The sequence below is a fragment of the Mytilus galloprovincialis genome, chromosome 12 (genome assembly GCF_965363235.1).
Source record: "Mytilus galloprovincialis chromosome 12, xbMytGall1.hap1.1, whole genome shotgun sequence".
Taxonomy (NCBI): domain Eukaryota; kingdom Metazoa; phylum Mollusca; class Bivalvia; order Mytilida; family Mytilidae; genus Mytilus; species Mytilus galloprovincialis.
Window position 1 is genome coordinate 59,345,640 of NC_134849.1, and position 22,718 is coordinate 59,368,357.

The window sequence follows — 22,718 nt, forward strand, 5'->3', positions numbered from 1 at the left end:
ATTTTCATTGGGGTCAAAGTCTGATGTAAGTCTTGCAATTAGACATATTCACCTTACACTCATTTCATAAACCAAATATAGTTGACCTACTTTTCCTACTGCTTGTAGTATTTTTAAACATGTGTGAGAAACAAACTTGACAAATTACATGTAACTGAAGTAACCTTAATCACTGATCCATGAAATGAAGTCAGGATCAGGCCAACCCTGCCTGACAGACACTGAGGCATGTACACCTTTCAAAATACCATAATAATTAATCCAGTAACTCAATTAATATACATACGTTATACATTTAAGACTTCAAGTGTATTTCACTGTGACTGTTCAAACAGTAATATTTTTTTGTAAACAGTTACATGTACATGTAGTGTACCATGAAAATTAGGTGAAGTGCAATGAACAAATCAATAACAGAAACTTCATAACATTTTAAAGGAAGTATCCAGGCATTTCAGCTTCTAAAATGTATCTGGTGAAGCTCAAATACAAAACGGTACGCTGTAGCCACTGCCAGATTGTAATACATATTTCTTGGCTTGCATGCATGTACTTCAACTTTTGTTGCAGGAGGGATAATAAAATTATACTTTAATGTACGTGCATGTTTTATTTGTTTCAAAAACCATGAACACTTGGCCACTAACATGACTAATCATGCTAATTAAGATTTTTATTTAATTCTAATTCAGACATTAATAATTTAAGTACAGCAAGCAGTCATTTGACTCTTAACAATTGACACGGACTGCACGAGACCCTCATAGTTGGATAAGATCTTTTTACACACCCTGGACATGCTGGCGGTAGTTAACAATTGCAATGCCAACATAAACTTCAGATGTGATATACATGTACTGTTTTGTTAATTTCACTGAAACTAGAAATTCACATTATCCATATTGTTATTATATTAAAATGACTGATTATCAACTAATTAAAAGTATTCATGAATTCAGATATGATGCACTATTATTAGTAGTATTCACTGAAACTATGCATTTTCATTATTCCAAATTGCTATTTCAAATGAATAGTTATCCTGGGTATTCATGGAATTCAGAAATAATGTACATGTATGATTGCACTATTAATATTCACTGCAACTACGAAATTTTGTTATTCCAAATTCACAATTGATTATGATAATCCAAGGTAATTAGTCCTCCAGTAATGTGGTCCTCCTTTAATACAATTTGTAATTTTCCTATTTGTACAAGGCACAATTTTCTTCTTGTCCAATTTAATCAGAACATCACATTATCATCATGGAATAATGCTGCACGCCATATTCATAATTTCCAAAAACAATAGATAACTAGCATTAAATAATGAATTAATCCATTGTTTCACAATTTGCAGCTATACAGCGACTCAGTGACATCTATATTTTCTATGCATCAAAGTGCACATGTACTAGCAGGTCAAACCAATACATATTCAGTATGATTCTACAAAATAAAATATACATTTAGACTCAAGTGCAGTAAATGTTTAACTAATAATAAATATATAATACTACATGTATATACATTGTGCAATAATAAGAAAGTTAATTACAATAACTGTATTTACCTAGATAAAAGTAGCACTTCTCATTTGATTGACCAAAAAATTCTAGCACTAATACAATTCTATTTTCAAGTCCCTATTAACAAGAAAAATAAATCTTTTAAGGGGGTCTAAATTCTATATAGTGTTGTCTTTTTTCCTGCATTAATGATTTGTTAAGTGTGATTGTGTACTTTCATTGAAGGGTTACTGTCTCATTGAGGCTCACACCATACTTTTTTTCATCAATTCTTTAAAGTCAGACATCATGGAGATAGTTGTTCCTCTCTAAAACACAACAGGTTATTTCTTTTGTTTATTTTAATTATGTTTATGATTTAATATGAAATATATTGATACTACAAACATGACAAAGAAAAGTTTAAGGAACGAAAAAATAAAATAAATAAATGCCCTGTTACTATATACATGTAGATGATATTGACTTTACCTTTGTCCAGTGCATATAATGAATAAACCTTTGTGATGTAAAAATATTGTTCCAAGACTTAACCATCCCAGTTAATGTTTTAAATCCTTGAGTTTAATAATTTTTACATCTTTTGTGTTACCCTGAATACTTTTTACTTATTCATTTGTTATAACAGCTTGCATTAAATAATGCTTTGCAGCTCACTTTTTTATTTAATTTAGTTATTTACCCAATTTTATTTTAATAAATCAATATTCAGATTACTTTTAAAATTTGCATTTTAATATCCAAAATAATATATATCCTGCTGTTTCATATTTTTCTTAAATTATAATTTGTTTTGAAAAAGTTATCAAAATTTTGAAGAGGACAATTTTAATCATGATAATTTGTGAACATTATTATAAAATTGTATCATTATACCAACATGACCAATGACAGATTAATGACAGATTAAATATCATCCCCCAGGGCAATAAACTATTGTGTCTTAATTTGTATATTAGCTAGATCATGTATATAAGAATTTCTGATTATTACCTATCGCATATCCAGTGTTAACATCCTGATTATTACCTATTTTAATGTCACATTTGCATGGTCATATTCAGTAAATACAAATATTTTAATTGTTAATTTTGAGTTTGAATTAAAAAAATTTGTTTTAGACTAAATTTGTAGATACAACACATACAATGCAGATCTTTAACACAGTAAATTTTATGAGAACTTACTGGATAATACTATATCTATAAAAAATATTTTGAGCTTCATAAAATACTTTAAAAAAGTTTATACCATGTTAACATAAAAAAATATGCATACAGATAGATTTTTTTGTTATGTTTTCCTGACATATTGAATGTTTACATAAAAGAATTATCATGATTATGTAAAAAATGCAAAAAATCTGCAGTCGTATGTGAATGCACATAATCAAAGGAGATGTGGGATATATCAATGATGCATCAACCCAACAGTTTAATCATGTTAATAGGCAACAATAAAGTAACCAAAACACAATTGAATGCGTGTCGAAAAATATATATGAATTATGATTAGAAGGTCCTTAATCATTGCGGAATAAATATAATGACCATTGAATGTTACTACTTGTAAGTTAGATAACATGTATGGCACAAATGAATTTTGAAAAACAATGCTAACAGGGCACAATTTATATAAAAATTTCACATGAAAATATATAGTTTGGGTTCAAAGTATTAACAAATTATAGTGATTTTATATAAATTCTATGTTAAATCTAAAAAGAATAAAATTATGATGCTAGCTTTGCTCTTTTAATATGTGTTTTTTAAACAATATAGTACATGATAAAACAATTACTAATTGAATTAGCACAATTTGTTTAATCAACTGTGTTTAAATGGCAACTGATTATGACTCTGTGCCTTGTTTCAGGAACATTAATTTAATAATATTGTTTTATTTTGATGATTAATGCTATTTTAAACCATTTTTAAAATATTTATTCACTTTCAATGCCTGGCATATGCATGCTATTATCAAATATATTAATGTTTTGTTGTCCATGATTTGAGAATTATTTAAAATCTAAATGAAAATGGACACTTGCTAAATAAGTCACTATTTAATCTTAAAGTTAATAATTTTCTTAACATTTTATGATCAAATCATATGTGTTTGTACTATGCATGTTTTTTTTTATCGAAATCGTGACGTCACAATGCATTCTAAATAGAACAAAAACTATCAGCTGATAAAGCAAAACTAGGGAAATACTAGTAATCCAGCATAAGCATGATAAGAAACACATTTATATGGATACGTACATGTAAAGATCGGTTGGTTGTTGGTTATAAAATGTCCAGTGACAAGTATTTCATGCAAATTTATGACCCGAGTTAGCAATACATTAACATACAATATGTACACTACATGATGTATAGGTCAGCATGGTCAGTGGCAGATCCAGAACTTTTCATAAGGGACAGGGCCCCTGACTGCCCTTAGGGGCACGGATCCAGTCATGCTTGAGTGATTCCCTATATAATCGACCAAATTATTCCCACAAAAAAGGGGAAGATATAGAGTAACCTTTTATGAATTCCACTCAGGGTGATGTATGCAAAATAATTAAGGGAATAAATGACATACACATGATAATTAGGGGGGGGGGGGTACGGTGTCCTTCATGACTTTCAATGATTTATTATGAAGCACAACTTTAACATTGAAGCTTAAAGGTGGCTCAAAGCTTATATTTTCCCTGGAACATGCAACTATGCACGAGTGTGGTAATATAGAACGTCGATTCATAGCTATATATAGCCTATCGGAGTATCTCAATATAGATTTCGTAGGATCAGTGGCGGATCCAGCAATTCTAAAAAGGTGGGGGGTCCAACCCAGAACGAAACAGGGGGAGGGGGGGTCCAACTATATGTCCCCATTTAAATGCATTGAGCGGCCAAAACAAAGGAGGTTCGAACCCTTGGAACCCCCCCCCCCCCCCCTTTTTGGATCCGCCAATGAGAACACATTGTAAGGTCTGTAAGCCGACAAATGTGCACATTTTCACTTCAAAATTATGAATCCATGATTATTCGATAGACATGCTTTAAAATATTGATAATTTCTACTCACCGATTGTATTTTCCAGCTCAGATTATTGAACATGTGGTCTAACATCTGTAGTTACCTGTGTAAAAATATAGTTTGCCGACCTGAGGTCCCGGTTTTTTTGTTTTTTTGCCGACAAGAAATTAAAGTGGATAAATCGTTTACGGTGAAGAATTTTTTTCCGTTTTTAATGAAACTTGACAGATTTTACTAATTATTTTTTTAATCATCGGAAATGTCCCTCTTGGTGTAATTCGAATTAAAACGGGTTTATTATGCTGTACAATATTGGTAACTTAGTCATAATCTTTAAATTTATTTCAGGTACACCCTTGTACATTTTTCTATTGCGCAGAATTTATCAAATATGAATTTGAATGAATCCATAATTATCATCTTCTCATTCTTCTGCAATAATATTAAAACTCTATTTTAAACGAAAGCTTCTGGTTTTTAAAACCAGTTATGAACGAAAATGTTATAAAACAGATATTATAAAATAAAAAGTAAGGATATCAAAAGGATTATTTAAAGTCAAACGCACATGACTGTCAAAAATGAACGGACAATGCTACGGCAATAAATGGAAAACGACAAAAGACAAACAACGATCGCAAAATAAGTGAATAAACAGCAAAACAAGTTTACAATCGCACGATAGACGATAATAGTATAAGTAATGGACTATTTCACAACAAAATCAAATCTTGAGAGCCGGGTGAGACGTGATTTTTTTTTTACACTGATGGACTACCGTTACGCTAAAATATTTGTATTAAAACATTTACCGACTGTATCAACCTATGAAGTGTTTGGTTTAAACATTTAACGACTGTGTCAACCTTTTATAAGTTGTACTAAACATTTAATGACTGTGCCAACCTTTAGAAAGTTGTAACAAACATTTAACGACTGTCCCAACTCTAAAAACGTTGTGACAAACATTTTTTGGCTGCATCAACGTCTGAAAAGTTGACACAAACAAATTTTAACTGTCCCAACTATTAAAAGGTTGGGACGGACATAATGCAACTGCCACAACTATTAGAAAGACTGTAATAAATATATTTTGACTGTGACAACACCGTAAACCACTGCAACAGTTCTGAAATGACTGATGGTAGCATTTTTTGACTTTCACAACCCGTAGAAAAGTTGGGACAGACATAAATGAACTGTTGCAACGAAATATGACAGATTTGACAGTCATTATTTGTCTTTTACAGACTAAGACAGTCGTACAACGACTGTTACTGGTATGGACAGTTGTTTTTTCGTCCAGTAGTGTTAGTTTTTGTGGTTTGATCTACATGTATTTCCAAATGTTTCTCAGATGTCAATGGTTATCGATAATTGATAATGGAAAGTTTGTATGATACTTGTACATGTAGTAAAACCTTCATACATGTAGGCAAAGCAGACATGACATTTCAGCATGTGCACAGTCGCTCTTCTTTACATCTGACGCCATTGATCATGTCTACCATGTTGATTAAACAAATGAAGCAGCTGCTTTTTAATAACAAAAGTCTGACAACTATTAACAGCTGTTATAATTCATTTGATAATACTAGGTATTGTAGTCTTGTATAACATGTATAATGTACGATAACCAGAATAAGGAGATGTGGTATGAGTTTCAATAAGAGGACCATCAACCGTAGACCAAGTGATGTAATTGTAAGAAACTGCACATCTTTCAACAATAAGCAAAGTCAGTAACGCATAAGTGTGATAATGAAAAACCTATAACAGGTCTAGCCATATTGGATGATGTAACTCAATGTAAACAAGTTTAGATAAGAAACCCAAGTTTGATTTTTATACAAAAGCACCATTGACACACCAGTGATGACACATATACATGTATTGTGGTTAACCAAAGACTTTTTTCTACAAATCCATTCTATCTGCTTTTGAATAAATGCCTTCTAAATATATATCCTAAGAATATAAGCAACATTTACCGATTGTTTTCCATAAACACAATAAGCATTACAAAGTCATACATGTATTATGCACTATTAGTGAGTTGTGTGCTATAATTCAATTATAATATTTATGTTTGGAAGCATATTTGTGGGGTTTTAATTTGCTATGGTTATAAAAACTTCCAGCGAAACAAAATAATAAACTGGTGAAATTGAGTAAACTGCAGTGCTATTTGAAAGTGACATTTACACATTGTATATACAACTCGTCACATTGTATATATATACGTTTATTACACTGATACACCATTAGTCTGACACCCCTATGGTCTGACGCCCATTAGTCCGACACCCAAATAGTCTGACACGAAATAATTGAACACTATTTTAAATAAATAGTCTATTTCAAGAGGTTAATCAAATTATTTTGAATTGATCTTCATGAGAGTCTCAAAATAGCCTATGCATTAATTACTTACAATATTATAATTTTGTTTATTGTCCAGTAGCAAATATTACATGCATGTTCAGAACAAGAACAATTTAGTAATAAATACACTTGGTAGGTTCTTTAATAGTTGCCATCCGGGATGAAAAGAGTCATTGAATCTTTCACTGAGACTGGACAATGAAAGTAACTTCTATTCTGAATACGGTCAGAATTTTGCCATTCAGCATGTTCAGCAGGCAGAGAGGCAGGATATAAAGTCACCAATATTAATGTGACTATTTTAAACTTTCCATTACTGTACTGTCATAGATATAGGAAGATGTGGTGTGTGTGTCTATGAGACAACTCTCCATTCAAATAACAATTTATAAAAGTAAATCATTATAGGTCAATGTACGACCTTCAACACGGAGCCTCGGCTCACACTGAACAAAAAACTATGAAGGGACCCAAAATATTATCTGTACATCTCGTAAAATTATTAGTTTTTTTTACTGATTGAAAAATATATCACTATTGGACAAGCATTTATATGATTAAATAATTTGAATTTGAAAATTGAAATGGGGAAAAATATTTTGGATAAACGTTAGTACGGCATATGATCAACTGAAACCACATAAGAAAATCCGATGTCAGTCTATAGAATTTAATAAGACCAGACGTCTAAAGAATACAACAAGTTCTAAACCGTGATGTGAATAAATAAAAGAAGATTTGATTTCCCTGTCTGAAACAATGCAAGTTTTCTTGTTTTGAACATTTGAACTTTCACTGGCGCTAGTTATTTTGTCGGGTCTTGTACAGTACGTCGATCTACTAGTATCAATTAATACTTTTTTTACAAAATGTGTTTGGTAAATTGGTTGCGAAAAATCCGGTGAAAATATGAAGTTTTCTCGCGAGTGATAATATTTTTTACCTCAATCATGAATGCTGAAATGTATTTACATGTATCATGTGTATCAATTACATTTGAACTTTAAATAGATCATTCGGTTCAATATACAGTAAAAAGTCGAGTTGATATCGAAATATTCAAAAATAAAATACGGTAATATAAAATAAATCAAATCAAATTTAGATAGATTTAAGATTTTTTTACATAGCTGCAAACGATGTGTTAAATGTTGAACATAGCTTTGATTTTTTTTATGACTTTTGTATAGAAATCAAAATAGTTAATACGGCAATATTTATAAGCTTACTAGAAAAAAATGTAACCCCAAATAAAAGCTCAGAATAGGTGTGTGAAATCAGCCCTCAAGAAAATATTAAACAGTTTAATATGGGGATAAGTTTGACAAGTGTGTGTATTAGGAGTTCCCCGCTAGGTTTAGAGTATATCATGTATATTGACCGTTATTATGAAGTAGTGTGATTCGTAAAACTACGGGTATTGAAAACAACCTTGTATGCATGAATGATTTCACACCTAACTTATTTAAAAAGAAAATAATTAAATATGTTATTTAGATAATATTGAAAAATTGTCATCTGTTAATACAGTTATAAAGATACATTTGGTTACAAATATATTGGGTAACGTTTTTCGATTTTTCTGTTAGTAGTTATCTATTATCTAGTAAAATTGCAGGTATCTAGTGCTGGTTCCGATTTTATTTGTTCGAAGAGATTAGAGGCGAGGGAGTGTCAAAAAATATAAATTCAGCACATTCACTAAATAACCGAGGAATACAAAAATGTGTTCAGCGACAAATATTTCAGAATACTATTGTTTTTTTTTAATCAATATGTATCTAAAATTAATGTATTAAACATTTGTTAAATGGAAGTGATAGTTGTTTCTCTTTGTCACAACCTTATATTTCACACGGTAAAATTGTTTTACAAATAATTTAACCGTCAGACATTTTGTATCCGTGACTTTAAAGTGTACATGAAGATCAATGTTTGGAAGTTGCTACGCTTATAAATTAGCTATGACCAAACAATGGTTGTAGCTATCATATTTTAACTGTTACAACCTTTTCTGCGTTTAAACAGTTTATTTATGACTGTTTCAACGTTTTCCGTGTTGGGACAGTTATAAAATAACTGTTACAACTTTCAAATGGTTGCATCAGTTTTATTACGACTGTGGCAACCATTTAGGCGTTTAATCAGTTTATTTATGACTGTTGCAACGCTTTTCGAGTTGGGACAGTTGTAAATCAACTGTTACAACTTTGAAATAGTTGTGTTAGTCCTTTAATGACTGTGACAGTTATTTCTTGCGTTGTTGCAGTCGATTTATGTTAAACACTTGTAAAGTTGGGACAGTTACAAAATAACTGCAGCAGTGAAATTTAACAACTGTTACAACTTTAACAAACATTATCAGTCTTAGTACGACTGTTACTGGTATGGACAGTTGTTTTTTCGTCCAGTAGTGATATCTACAAACATGTATTCTGTACCATGATAACAGATTTCGAATTAAATAACACGCATAGCAGATTGGGCCTCGTTGGTAACGCAAGGTATCCTGAAATACATTTATGTTCTAGTAGATATATCAATACATTTACTCACTGGCAATTGAAACGGATATCAAAGAACATTTTAACCATCTGAAATCTCCAAGAAAACATTTTAATTCGTGTGTTAATAACTCTATTGATTTTTTTGTTTTTTTATTCTAACTATTAAACATGATTATCTAAGATAATTAAATATCGTATATCATTGTGTATTCCCATAATGGAATAGTACTGTTTTGTTATTGTTTTATGGTGTCAGCTTATTATATATTTAATTTGTTTGCTGTAATTTTTTTTATGCTTAGTTTAGTACGTCAGGTGTCAACGTTCTGTTAAGAAGTATATGGCTCTTTTGGGATCTGTTTGTCACGTTTCTTTGCAGATATATTTACAGAAACTAATTGCAGTAACTTTTCTCCAATAAATATCAACGTACTTTAATTTTGTTTAGTACACTCCTAACTAGGATTTGTGAATGTCCATACAGTTAACAATGGTTGAATTAGTGTTTTTGTTACTAAAACAATATATTTAAACGCTTTTACGGCGTGCGATATGAGTATCACATATCGAACAGCTGGTGACTGGTCAATTATATTAATATCGTCTTCAACAATTGATATGTGGTCATTGACCATACGTATGGTGTGATTAACTTATATAATCATTTTCATCAGAAGCAAATCTATTCATCAATGCATATTACTGTTCGGGACCACATGTATGGTTTGATATCATTATCTTATATAATCCTCTTTATTAGAATTAGATCTATTCATCAATGCAATAAATCTATTCATCAATGTTAGTCACTGTTCTGGGCCATATGCAAGGTGTGATATCATTATCTTATATAAGTCTATTTATCAGAAATAGAATGATTGATCCATGTAAGTAACTGCTCTAGAAACTCTTTCGTAGATTTTATAAATACATGTAGCACGTATTAAAGCGCTTTGGTGACGAAATTGAAAATCATGTTGGTGAATCGTAACTTCACTTTATAAGCGTTAGAAAATTTAGGGGCGCACGTGAAATGAACATAACTCGAATAATTAGTGAAGGAATAACGGTAGTAATAAAAGTAATACACGATCAAATGTCAAAATAATTTTATAAAAGCGTCAATAGTTCAAATCTTCGCAACTAAAAAGATTAAAAAAAAAAGAAATTAAGGAAACAAATACACACACTGATATTCAATGATCGAAGTCCAAAACTAAATACAACTTTGAAAATAGTCATAGCTATGTTTGAGGGAGACATATTCTAAATCTAATTCTAAATGATTTCAAAATGTTATGAAATCAGCTTTTAATATAAACGAGACCAAGTGGCACCGGAATAAAAAAAATATAGGTCACCGTACGGCCCTCAATAATAAACAAAGACCATACCCCAAAGTCAGCTATAAAAGGCCCCGAAAACGCAAATGCGGAAGACTTCAAAAAAGAAAACTAACGGCCTTATGTTTGTACAATAAATGAACGAAAAACAATTTTGTAACACATCAACAAACGACAACGAATGAATTACAGGCTCCTGACTACGGTCAGGCGCATACGGAATACAAATATTTAGTATATACCATGGTGACATATTTCAAATTAAATGCATGTTATACATATAGCAGACTGAGCCTCGCTGTATACGCAAGGTATCCAACAACACTTGTTTTAATAGATATATCAAAAACAATATTCACTGACCATTTAAACGGATAATTAAGAACATCTTAATCATTTGAAATCTCTAAGAGCACATTTGCACCTTATTTGATACCTTATTAATTTGTTTCTGTTTTTTAATCCGACTATTAAACAAGATTATCTAAGATAATTTAATGTCACATATCATTGACTATTCCCATAATGATAGGATATTGCTTTGTCATTATTTTATGGTGAGCTTATCATGTTATTTTTTGTTATATTTCTTTTTTAAATGCTAAGTTCAATATGTCAGATGTCAACATTCAGTTTATAAAGTGTATAGCGCACGTGAAATGAACATAACTCGAATAATTAGTGAAGGGATAACGGTAGTAATAAAAGTAATACACGATCAAATGTCAAAATAGTTTTATGAAGGCGTCAATAATTCAAATCTCCGCAACTTTAAAGATAAAAAATAAATTAAAGAAACAAATATACACACTGAAATTCAATGATCGAAGTCCAAACCTTAATACAACCTTTGAAAATAATCAGAGATATGTTTAAGGGAGACATATTCTTTAATTCTAAATGATTTCAAAATGTTATGAAATCAATCAACTTTTAATATCAAAAATGTTCCCAATTAAGTTATGTATATACTCATGATAGAGATATTGTTATTTGAAATCTACAAATGTCGCAGTAAAATGCTTAAATTTTTGTATAATAAAGCAAGATCAAATACAAGTACACACATTTGTTTATCATAGAGAAGATTCTGAAATTTTAAAACCTAAAACTGTTTTCATCCTGGTATACTATAAATATTAATTCTAAACATGAAGATGTGGTATAAATGCCAATGAAAAACTCTCCACACGAGACCTAGTGACACAGAAATAAAAAAAAATATAGGTCACCGTACGGCCCTCAATAATAAACAAAGCCCCTACCCCAAAGTCAGCTATAAAAGGCCCCGAGAACACAAATGTGAAAGACTTCAATATAGAAAACTAACGACCTAATATGAAATATGATTCTCTTAGATAAGTTAATGTCACATATCATTGTATATTCCAATAATGCTAGGATATTGCTTTGTCATTGTTTTATGGTGTCAGCTTATTATATATTTAATTGTTTTGCTGTTTTTTTTTTTTTGTTTTTTTTTTGTAATGCTAAGTTTAATGTGTCAGATGTCAACATTCGGTTAAGAAGTGTATGGCTCTTTTGGGAACTGTTAAGTCTGGAAAATCGGTTTGCATATGTCGGACGTTTAATCTTATTACTTTTTGTCATGTTTCTGTGCAGATAAATTTACAGAAACAAATTGCAGTAATTTTCTCCAAAAAATCTCAACTTAAATTATTCTTTTTTTTAGAAATTTACTCCTAAATAGTATTTGTGAAAGTCAATGCAGTTGAAGTGCTATAACAATAGTTGAATTATTGTTTTTGTTAGTACAGATTGCTATTTAAACGTTAAGAAGGCGTGCTATTTGAGTATAATATATCAAATAACTGGTGACGGTGGTCATTTGTATTAATATTGTCCTCAACAATTGATATGTGGTGATTGACCATATGCATGGTGTTATATAATTAATTTATATAATCCTAATTAACAGAAATAAATCAATGCAATAGGTATATTCATCAACGCATTAAGAAATTGTAGACCCTAACTCAAATATGTAGTAAAGGGATAACTATAGTAATGCAAGTAATAAATGCTCAAATACCAAAATAATTAAATAAAGGCGACACTATGCCAAATATCCGCAACCCATAAGAAACGAAACTAGTCAAGGCAACAATCAGAAACTCATGAAATCGCATTAGCTCGAAAGGAAACCGGGACCGAGAGCTTGCTTCTACATATAGTAATATATTGCTAGACATGTGCATCGCCTACCTTGTAAACTGCCATTAGTACATGTACACCATGTCATCTTAAACTAATGTTTCCTGATTTTGATAACCAAACCTGTTTGCAGTTTCTACCAAGACAAAGAATTGCCGATAATTTCTGAAACAGTGTCTGTGTATAAAAGTAGGCTTATTATACTTGGTCCCTGTTTCTTATTTACCTTATTTTACAAGCTTGCAAATGTATATTTGCGTTGCAAATTATAATTCGAATAACTTCATATCACTGAACAATTTTAGAGTAAATATAAATAATACATATTTTGAATATATTGAATAAATTGATATACTCATGGTATTGGCCTAAATTGGGGGTTCGAAATAGTGGGTGTATGAAATGTCTATAATTCACCAAAGGAGGTCTATAATGTAGTCGGAAGTAAACATATCAATGATGAACAAAAAATAATAATAACACGATACCACGCAATGTCGTTTTCAGTTTTTTTTTCTACTAATGAGTTTGAATGTATTTGATGCCTGTCTTTTAAAATGAGAGCAATAGCAAAACGAAATTATTCACAAAAAAAAAGCACCGATAATAAACTAAGATGCTATCAACTTTGATTGATCGGGTGAATGTCCAGACATGTACTAATTATTTCTATTTGTCGATATCAAATTTTACCGGATTGTAGCTGAACGTATTGAGCGTATCGTTGCTTATTTGTGTATATTGTCTACCAAATCATTAAGAGCGTTAGCCCCTTAAATTTAATCACGTTAGACAATTGTTTTTCAAATGAAGCTTTACCTAACGTTAACACCGGACGTGATGAGTTATAATATTTTCTTTGCGTCAATACTTTTTATTGGTATTTTTTGATAGTTTTCTCGTCACTAAACATTTGGGTCTGGTTCTTGTGTACATGATTCTTTTTATATTGTGATCTGCAACACCTGTTTCATGTTGCTTATTATAGTCACCTACATATTGTTCAGGTAAGGGATGGTGATTGGGGTAGTATAAGGTGTTAAAGCAGATCAGTTAGTTATTTTGTACTGATATATAATAATGAGTATTCCATTGCTTATTGTTAAAAACCTTAGTTTTTGTAGTATAGAGTATTATTGTTTATATCTGTGTCATCTAGTCATTTGGTTGTCTCATGTGCATGCATATCTTGTTAATTTTAATAAAGACGTCATATTCTTCGCCTGTATTATTAATTACTTTCTTCTTGTTGCTAATTAACTATCAAATAATATATACACAGACATTTATACATTATCAGACTGACTATACAAGCTTGTACAAATGGAGACAAATCTCAGGAATCTGCTCACACAATGTTATATTCCTCATTGTGTATACTGCAAATATTAGCGAGTAGAATATGTTAAAACTAACTGAACGTAAAGCAGTGTTTAGTTTTATTTACTGATAGTCTAACGGTCAAAGAATCTATATCTTGCAGGTAGACTCTTATTATTTAAGTGACCAAGCTTCGTTTCTGTTTCACGTACACATATGTGTTTATTTTTCCTGGATATAAGAAAAAAATATGACACGTGCTATCTTATAACGTAATTAGAAACTGTTGCCATTTTCCCACATTAAGAACCGTTATCTACATTAAGTGACATTCTTTGTTGGTTTAAATACCACAATTATATGAACTGTAAACATTTTGACCAGATAGTATAACAAATGCCAAAAAGAGTAATTTTGAACGGTCATTTCTGCTTCTCCATCAAAAAGTAATAACTTACATTTTTAAAAAAGAAAATTTTAAGAAAGTCAGAAAATTTAAGCTAATAATTATCGTATGGATGCACGTAATATCCCAATAAACAAATTGTGAGCTTGCAAATCAAATGCATCCGGTATATTTAGCAACTGACAGGTTTTGTTTGCATTTGTCATGACCATGTACGTCTGCTCGTTGAGTATCAACATCATGCGATATCATATAAATTCCGTTGTAGCAAGATATGTGTCATCAATTACATAATTACGAACCTGTCAAATTCAATTTAGAAGAGTCATTACTTTAACTTAGTTTACCATATATATCTTGCTTATAAATGGTAGCTTTGCATTTAGATAAACGAACAGTTGACTTGATAATTCTGCTAGGTTGGCATGTAATATCCTGGTGAACTATTTGTGGACTTTAACTCCTAAACTATCCAGTATTTTTAGCTACAAACAGGTGTTATTTCCATTTGTCATGACTATGTACGTGTGCTCATTTAATAATTGACATTGGTGGTTCTCATTGGGACATCACACAATAGAAAAAAAAACCACAGCATTATATAATTATTTGAAACTGTTGTCAGATAAATATCTTCTTCCTTGGTGTCTAAGTTGTCATATTATACACTTGCGAAATAGAATAGAACACCACACTAACATCGGTTATGTCATTATCTTATGACTAACTGTGTATACTATATCTAATAAGGCTTTAACAATAATAGGTTACTCTTTGAATCAAGAGACCATCAACTTATTTCCGTTTCAGAAAGCTTTGTGTCATCAATGACGCCGATAATATCTTATAGGTTATTTTTATGACATACTTATGAACATTTAAATTGAATTTCGAAGCGGTATCATTTTAACCTAGTTCATAATATATCGATCTTGTTTATTAATGTCAACTTTAAGATAAGGATAATGCATCTACAAATTAACGACCACATTGTGAGGTGTATGTGACATCACATACATAATACACATAATACAGAGTAATGAACGGAAATAAGCTTTGTTGAATTATCTTCAAATGAACTCTTCTGCAGTACCGATGTTGTTTACTATATGGTCAAGTAACAGTGCGGTAAATTTTAAATATTTAATTATTAATAAGTGATTGGTTTGTTTGATGTCAAAGACTTAATTGGACGGTTTGAAATTATATGATTTCTTTTTTGTTGAGAAAATGACGACCTAATTTATGTACAAGTGTTTAAAAAATGAACGAAAAACAAATATGTAACACATCAACAAACGACCACCACTGAATAACAAGCTCTTGACTTGGGACATGCACATACAGTGTCTCACAAATGCAATGCATGTAATACGCATACCAGGCTGAGGTCGTTGTAAACGCGAGGTACAATAATTTTTTTCTTTATATATACAAATGTATATCAATAATTTTACTCACTGGCCATTGCAATTAATAATAAAGTACATTTTAACCACCTAAAATATCAAAAAGAACATTTTCTGTTCTTTTTTTATTTTTTCATATCTTGATTTATTTATTTAGGTTTCTATTCTGACTATTAAACATTGTTTTTCCAAGATAAGTTAATGTCAAATGTCATGTTGTATTCCCATAATATAATAGTAACACTTTAGATATGCTGTATGGTGACACCTTGTCATCTATTCTAATTTTGTGCTGTACTTCTTTTTCATAAATGCTTAGTTTAATGTGTCAGATGTCAACATTCGGTTTATAAAAGTTTGAGATTTGTAGAGGCTTAAAAATCGGTTTGAATAATTCTTACGTTTTTACCTTATTACTGATAGTCACTTTTTTCAGAAAGATTAACAGGAACAAATGACATCAAATTTTCTCAAATAAATATCAACGTACATTAATAAATTTTAAAGAAAATGAACTCCTAAATAGTATTTATCAAACTCCATACAGTTGAAGTACTATATTAAGAGTTGTATGCTTTTGTCAATACAATTTCTATTTAAACGTTAAGAAAGCGTACGATATGAGTATAATATATCAAACAGCTGGTGACTCTGAAGATTTGTATGAATATTGCCTTCAACAATTGATATGCAGTCATTAAGCATACGTATGGTGTGATATACTTATCTAATATAACTCTATTTATCAGAATAAGATCTGTTCATCAGTGCAATAGGTATATTCATCAACGCAAGTCACTGTTCTAGACCAAATGTATTGAGGGATATAATTATCTAATATAATCCTTTTCATCAGAAGTAAATCTATTCATCAGTGTAAGTCACTGTTATGGGCTACGTGTATATTTCTGTTCTAGAAACTCTTTCGTATTGTTATAAATAGCACGTATTTAAGATCGTATGTGACGAAACTGAAAATCAAGGTGGTTCATCATAACTATGATGTTTTTAGCATTAAGACATTTTGGAACCTAACTCAAACATGTAGTAAAGGGATAACTGTAGTTATCAAAGTCAAAAATGATCTAATACCAAAATAATTAAATGAAGGCGACAATATTTCAAATATCCGCCATCCATAACATACGAAACAAACCAAGGCAACACTCAGAGACTCAGGAAATCGCATCAGCTCGTAAAGAAACCCGGACCGAGAGCTTACTTCGACATATAAGAATATATTGCTATGCATGTGCATCGTCAAACTTGTAAACTGTCATTCGTACATGTACAGCATGTCATCCTTAACTATTATTTTCTGATTTTGATAACCAAACCTTTTTGCAATTTCTAACAAGAAAACGATCTGCCGATAATTTCTGAAATGTCTCTGTAGAAAAGTATGCTTATTATATTTATTGATCCATGTTTCGTATTTACCTTATTTTACAAGCTTGCAAATGTATATTTGCGTTGCAAGTTATAATTCGAACAACTTCATATCACTAAATAATTTTAGAGTAAAAGTAAATCATACATAATTTGAATATATTGAATACATAAATATATTCATGGTATTGGCCTAAATGGGGGTTCGAAATGGCGAGTGTATGAAATGACTATGATTCACTAAAGGAGGTCTATTAAATAGTCGGAAGTAAACATCAAAAATGAAAAAAAATAAAAATAAAAATAACACGATACCATGCAATGTCGTTTATAATTTTCTTTTACTAATGAGTTAGAATGTATCTGATGGATCTTTCGACTCTCTTTTAAAATGACAGGAATAGCACCACGAAAGTATTCACCATAAAAAAACTAAGGGCCATCAACTTGAATTGATCGGGGGATTGTCCAGACATGTACTTATTATTTGTATTTGTTGATATCAAATTTTACCGGATTGTATCGGAACGTATAGAGCGTATCCGTGCTTATTTATGAAACATACATGTCGTTATTGTCTTGCAATCATTACCAGGTTCTACACATAAACAGAGTAAGCCACTTAAATTGAATCACTGTAGACACTTGTTTTCCAAATAAAGCCTTACTTAAAGTTTACACCCAGACGTGATGAGTAGAACATTTTTTGGGGTCAATACTTTTAATTGGTATTTGTTGATACTTTTCTCGTTACTCAACATTGGTGTCTGGTTCTTATTCTTATTTTTGTGACATAATTATTAACATCTAAATTGAACTTCGAAGCAGTAATATTTGAACCTAGTTCATAACATAGATCTTGTTTATTAATGACAATTTTGCATTTAGATAAGGATAATGCATCTACAAATTTACGACCACATTGTGAGGTGTATACGACATCATATACATGTACATAATACACATAATACAGAGTAATGAACGGAAATAAGCTTTGTTGAATTATCTTCAAATGAACTCTTCTACAGTACCGATGTCGTTTTCTCTATGGTCAAGGGAGTAACAGTGCGGTAAATTTTAAATATTTAATTATTAATAAGTGATTGGTATATTTGAAGTCAAAGCCTTAATTGGATGATTTGAAATTATATGATTTATTTTTTGTTGAGAAAAATGACGGCCCAATTTATGTATAAATGTAAAAAAGAATAACGAAAAACAAATATGTAACACATCAACAAACGACCACCACTGAATAACAGGCTCTTGACTTGGACATGCACATACATTATCCACAAATTAAATGCATGTACTACGCATATCAGGCTGAGCTCGTTGTATACGCGAGGTACAATGAATTATTTCTTTACATATACAAATTAATATCAATAACTTTACTCACTGGCCATTGAAATCGATAATAAAGAACATTTTAACCACCTGAAATATGGAAGAGAACATTTCCATTCTTTTTTTTTTAATATCTTGATTTATCTATTTAGTTTTTTATTCTGACTATTAAACAATGTTTTTCTAAGAGTATTTAATGTATTATATCATGTTGTATTTCCATAATATACGAGTAATGCTTTAGATTTGCTTTATGGTCACACATTATCATCTATCTTATTTTTGGGTTGTATTTCTTTTTCATTAATGTGTCAGATGTCAACATTAGGTTTACAAAAGTGTGAGATTTGTATAGGGTTAAAAATCGGTTTGAATACTTTTTACATTTTTATCTTATAACTGATAGTCACTTTTGTCCGAAAGACTAACAGGAACAAATGACATCAACTTTTCTCAAAAATATCTCAACGTACAATTAAAGGATTTAAAGAAAGTGCACTCCTAAATAGTATTTATCAAAGTCCATACAGTTAAAGTGCTATAACAAGAGTTCAATTATTGGTTATATAAATCAAATGACTTTGCAGCTGGTGACTGCGGTCATTTGTATTAATATCGCCTTCAACAATTGATATTTGGTCATTAACCATACGTATGGTGTGATATAATTAACTTATATAATCCTATTTATCAGAATAAGATCTGTTCATCAATGTAAGAGATCTATTCATCACCGCGACTCACTGTTCTAGACCATATGTATGGTGTGATATCATTATCGAGTATAATTTTTTTCATCAGAAGTAAATCTATTCTTTAATGTAAGTAACTGTTTTCGAAACTCTTTCGTAGATGTTATAAATAGCACGTATTAAAGCGTTTGGTGACGAAATTGAAAATCATGTTGGTGAATCGTAACTTCACTTTATACGCGTTAACAAATTGAGGAGCGCACGTGAAATGAACATAATTCGAATTATTAATGAAGGGATAAAGGCATTAATAAAAGTAATACACGATCAAATGTCAAAATAATTTTAAAAAGGCGTCAATATTTCATATCTCCGCAACTAAAAAGATAGAAAAATAAAATAATAAGGAAACAAATAGACACAATGATCGAAGTCCAAAGTTTAATACAACTTTCGAAAATAATCAGAGCTATGTTTGAGGGAGACATATTCTAAATTTAATTGTAAATGATTTCAAAATGTTATGAAATCAGCTTTTAATATAAAAAATGTTCCCAATTAAATTATTGATGCACTCTTGATTTAGATATTGTTATTTGAAATCCACACATGTCGCAGTAAAATGTTTAAATTTTATACAATAAATCAGGATCAAATACATGTACACAACATTGTTTATCATAGAGAAGATTCTGAAATTTTTAAAACCTAAAACTATCTTAATCCTGGTATATTATATATAATAATTCTAAACATAAGATATGGCATAATTGCCAATTAATAACTCTCCAAACGAGACAAAGTGGCAAAGAAATAATGAACTATAGTTCACCTTACGGCCATTAATAATAAACAAAATCCATACCCATACGTCAGCTATAAAAGGCCCCGAAAACACAAATGTGAAAGACTTTAAATTTAACAACTAACGGCCTAATGTTTGTACAATAAATAAACGAAAAACAATTATGTAACACATCAACAAACGACAACAAATGATATACAGGCTCGGCTCCTGACATCGGTCACACACAGTATACAAATATTTATTTTGTACCATAATGACAGATTTCCAATCAAATGCATGTTATACACATAGCAGACTAAGCCTCACTGTATACGCAAGGTATTCAACAACTTTTTTTTAATAGATATATCAAAAACTATGCTTACTGACCATTTAAACATCTTAATCATTTGAAATCTCTAAGAGAACATTTGCATTAGTTTTAAAACCCTATTGATTTTTTTCTGTTTTTTAATCCTACTATTAGACATGATTATCTCAGATAATTTAATGTCCCATAGTATTGTCTATTCCTAGAATATTGCTGTTTCATTGTTTTATGGTGTCATCATGTTAGTTTGTGTTATATTTCTTTTTTAAATGCTAAGTTCAATATATCAGATGTCAACATTCATTTTATAAAGTGTATGGCTCTTTCAGTCGGACAACCGGAAGTCCCTTTTAGGGCAAAATGTGATCCGTCTCTAACCAGTGACCTTTCGCCGTTTGAGATTTATTTCGTGCACTTTGTAAGGAAAAGAAGGTAGCCCCGAAATGTAACCTTTCATCTTTTAGCTACGACTGAAGACTACTCATTCCGTTATTTTCCAGAGCATTTTTTGCCGAGGACATGCAATAAAAATGTGACAATAGCCAGTTCCATGCTCAGAGCTCGAAATAGGTACAAAAAAATGTTATCTCATGAAACTCAATGACAATACACATATGGAAACTACAGAATCTGGGCGATAATGTAAGATATGTTTCTATGTGTCTCTCGCATGGACAAAAAAGGGTTTTAATGGGTGTAAAATATGTGTTGACATTTTACGATTTTATTTCCTTCGTTATTTTCTTATTTGAAAACGTTTTGTTGTGAATCTTTAATGCCTATTAAATCTTGATTTACAGATTCGGATTTTATAAAGTTTTATAAAAATATTTTGAAAAAATATAACAAAAAAACATATTTTCTGAAGCCATTGCGTTCTATTCTTCCGGGGCGGACTCAGCGTACAGACGTTAATCCTTTTTTTGCAGCGAAATCAAGAAAATTTGAAAGAATTATAAGTTTAAACATAACAGAATTGTATAAAATTTGAAAAACTTTTCACATTTTCAAATATCTTCTACTTTTTAGGGCTATTTTGTCGATTATTTACCCGGGTATTAAATTTTGATAGAAGAAGATTCGAGAAAAATATAGCTGTTTCTTTAAATCTTTATAAATCTTACATAATGTCAGTGTTCACAAATGGAGAAGAATTTCTACTGCTATCAAGCCCCTAAACAAATATGTATACTAGTTCAATGATAATGAACGCCACACTAAACTGTAATTTGTACGCAAGAAACTAAAATTAAAAAATATACAAGACTAACATGACTAACAAAGGCCTGAGGCTCCTGACTTGTGACAGGCGCAAAAATGCATACATGTTTTGAGTATTGGCTAACTTGGACAAGACATCTAATAGAAAAAAACACAATAAAAAGCAAGATACAACTATGCAATGAAACAAAGGTTTACAAATGAATCCATAAGTAAACAATGTAAATAGGATGAGATTTTATCATTGTTAAAGTCAGAACTTCTTTTCCATAGACTCAAGGAGAAAAAAAAATGGTAAAAGAAAAAAATTCCTACCTACCCTAATGTATTTTTTTCAAAGATGTGATAGGAAACATATATTATTTTATTTGGTCTCATTTTACACCCATATAACCCTCCTGTTGCAGAGAGTACCACGTCCGGTGCTTGTTAATGACCCCTCTCAACAAGCTTAATTTGAGTGGTCCATAAGTGGCCGGTTTTTATATTATCATACTACATGTACTATGTCGTATTGTTATCCCAATGTCTCAGGCTTGAGTGAAGGTTGGCGCCAGTTTAACCATCAAACCCACTGCATTTATTACATGCACCTGAGCCTGTGGTTCATTTGTTGGTATGTTGCAAAGATGTTTCTTGTTTTGTAAATAGATTAAATCGTTGGTTTTCCTGTTTGAATTGTGTTAGTTTTAGTAATTTGGGGCAATTAATAGCTTACTGTTCGATTTGAGCTAATGCTCCGTGTAGAAGGCCGTGCTTTGACCTATAATTATTAACTTTTCATACATTGTGACTTCGAAGGAGAGTTTGTCTCATTGACACTCATACCACATCTTCTT

General features: G+C 30.7%; 1 long non-coding RNA gene across 1 annotated transcript; it reads right to left on the reverse strand.

The window, feature by feature from the left end:
- Positions 1-590: 590 nt before the first annotated feature.
- LOC143054405 (uncharacterized) lies at positions 591-4,960 on the reverse strand. Its single transcript, XR_012971660.1, has 2 exons — positions 4,613-4,960; positions 591-1,451 (listed from the first exon to the last, which is right to left on the reverse strand). It is a non-coding gene; the product is annotated as an uncharacterized LOC143054405 (long non-coding RNA).
- Positions 4,961-22,718: the final 17,758 nt, after the last annotated feature.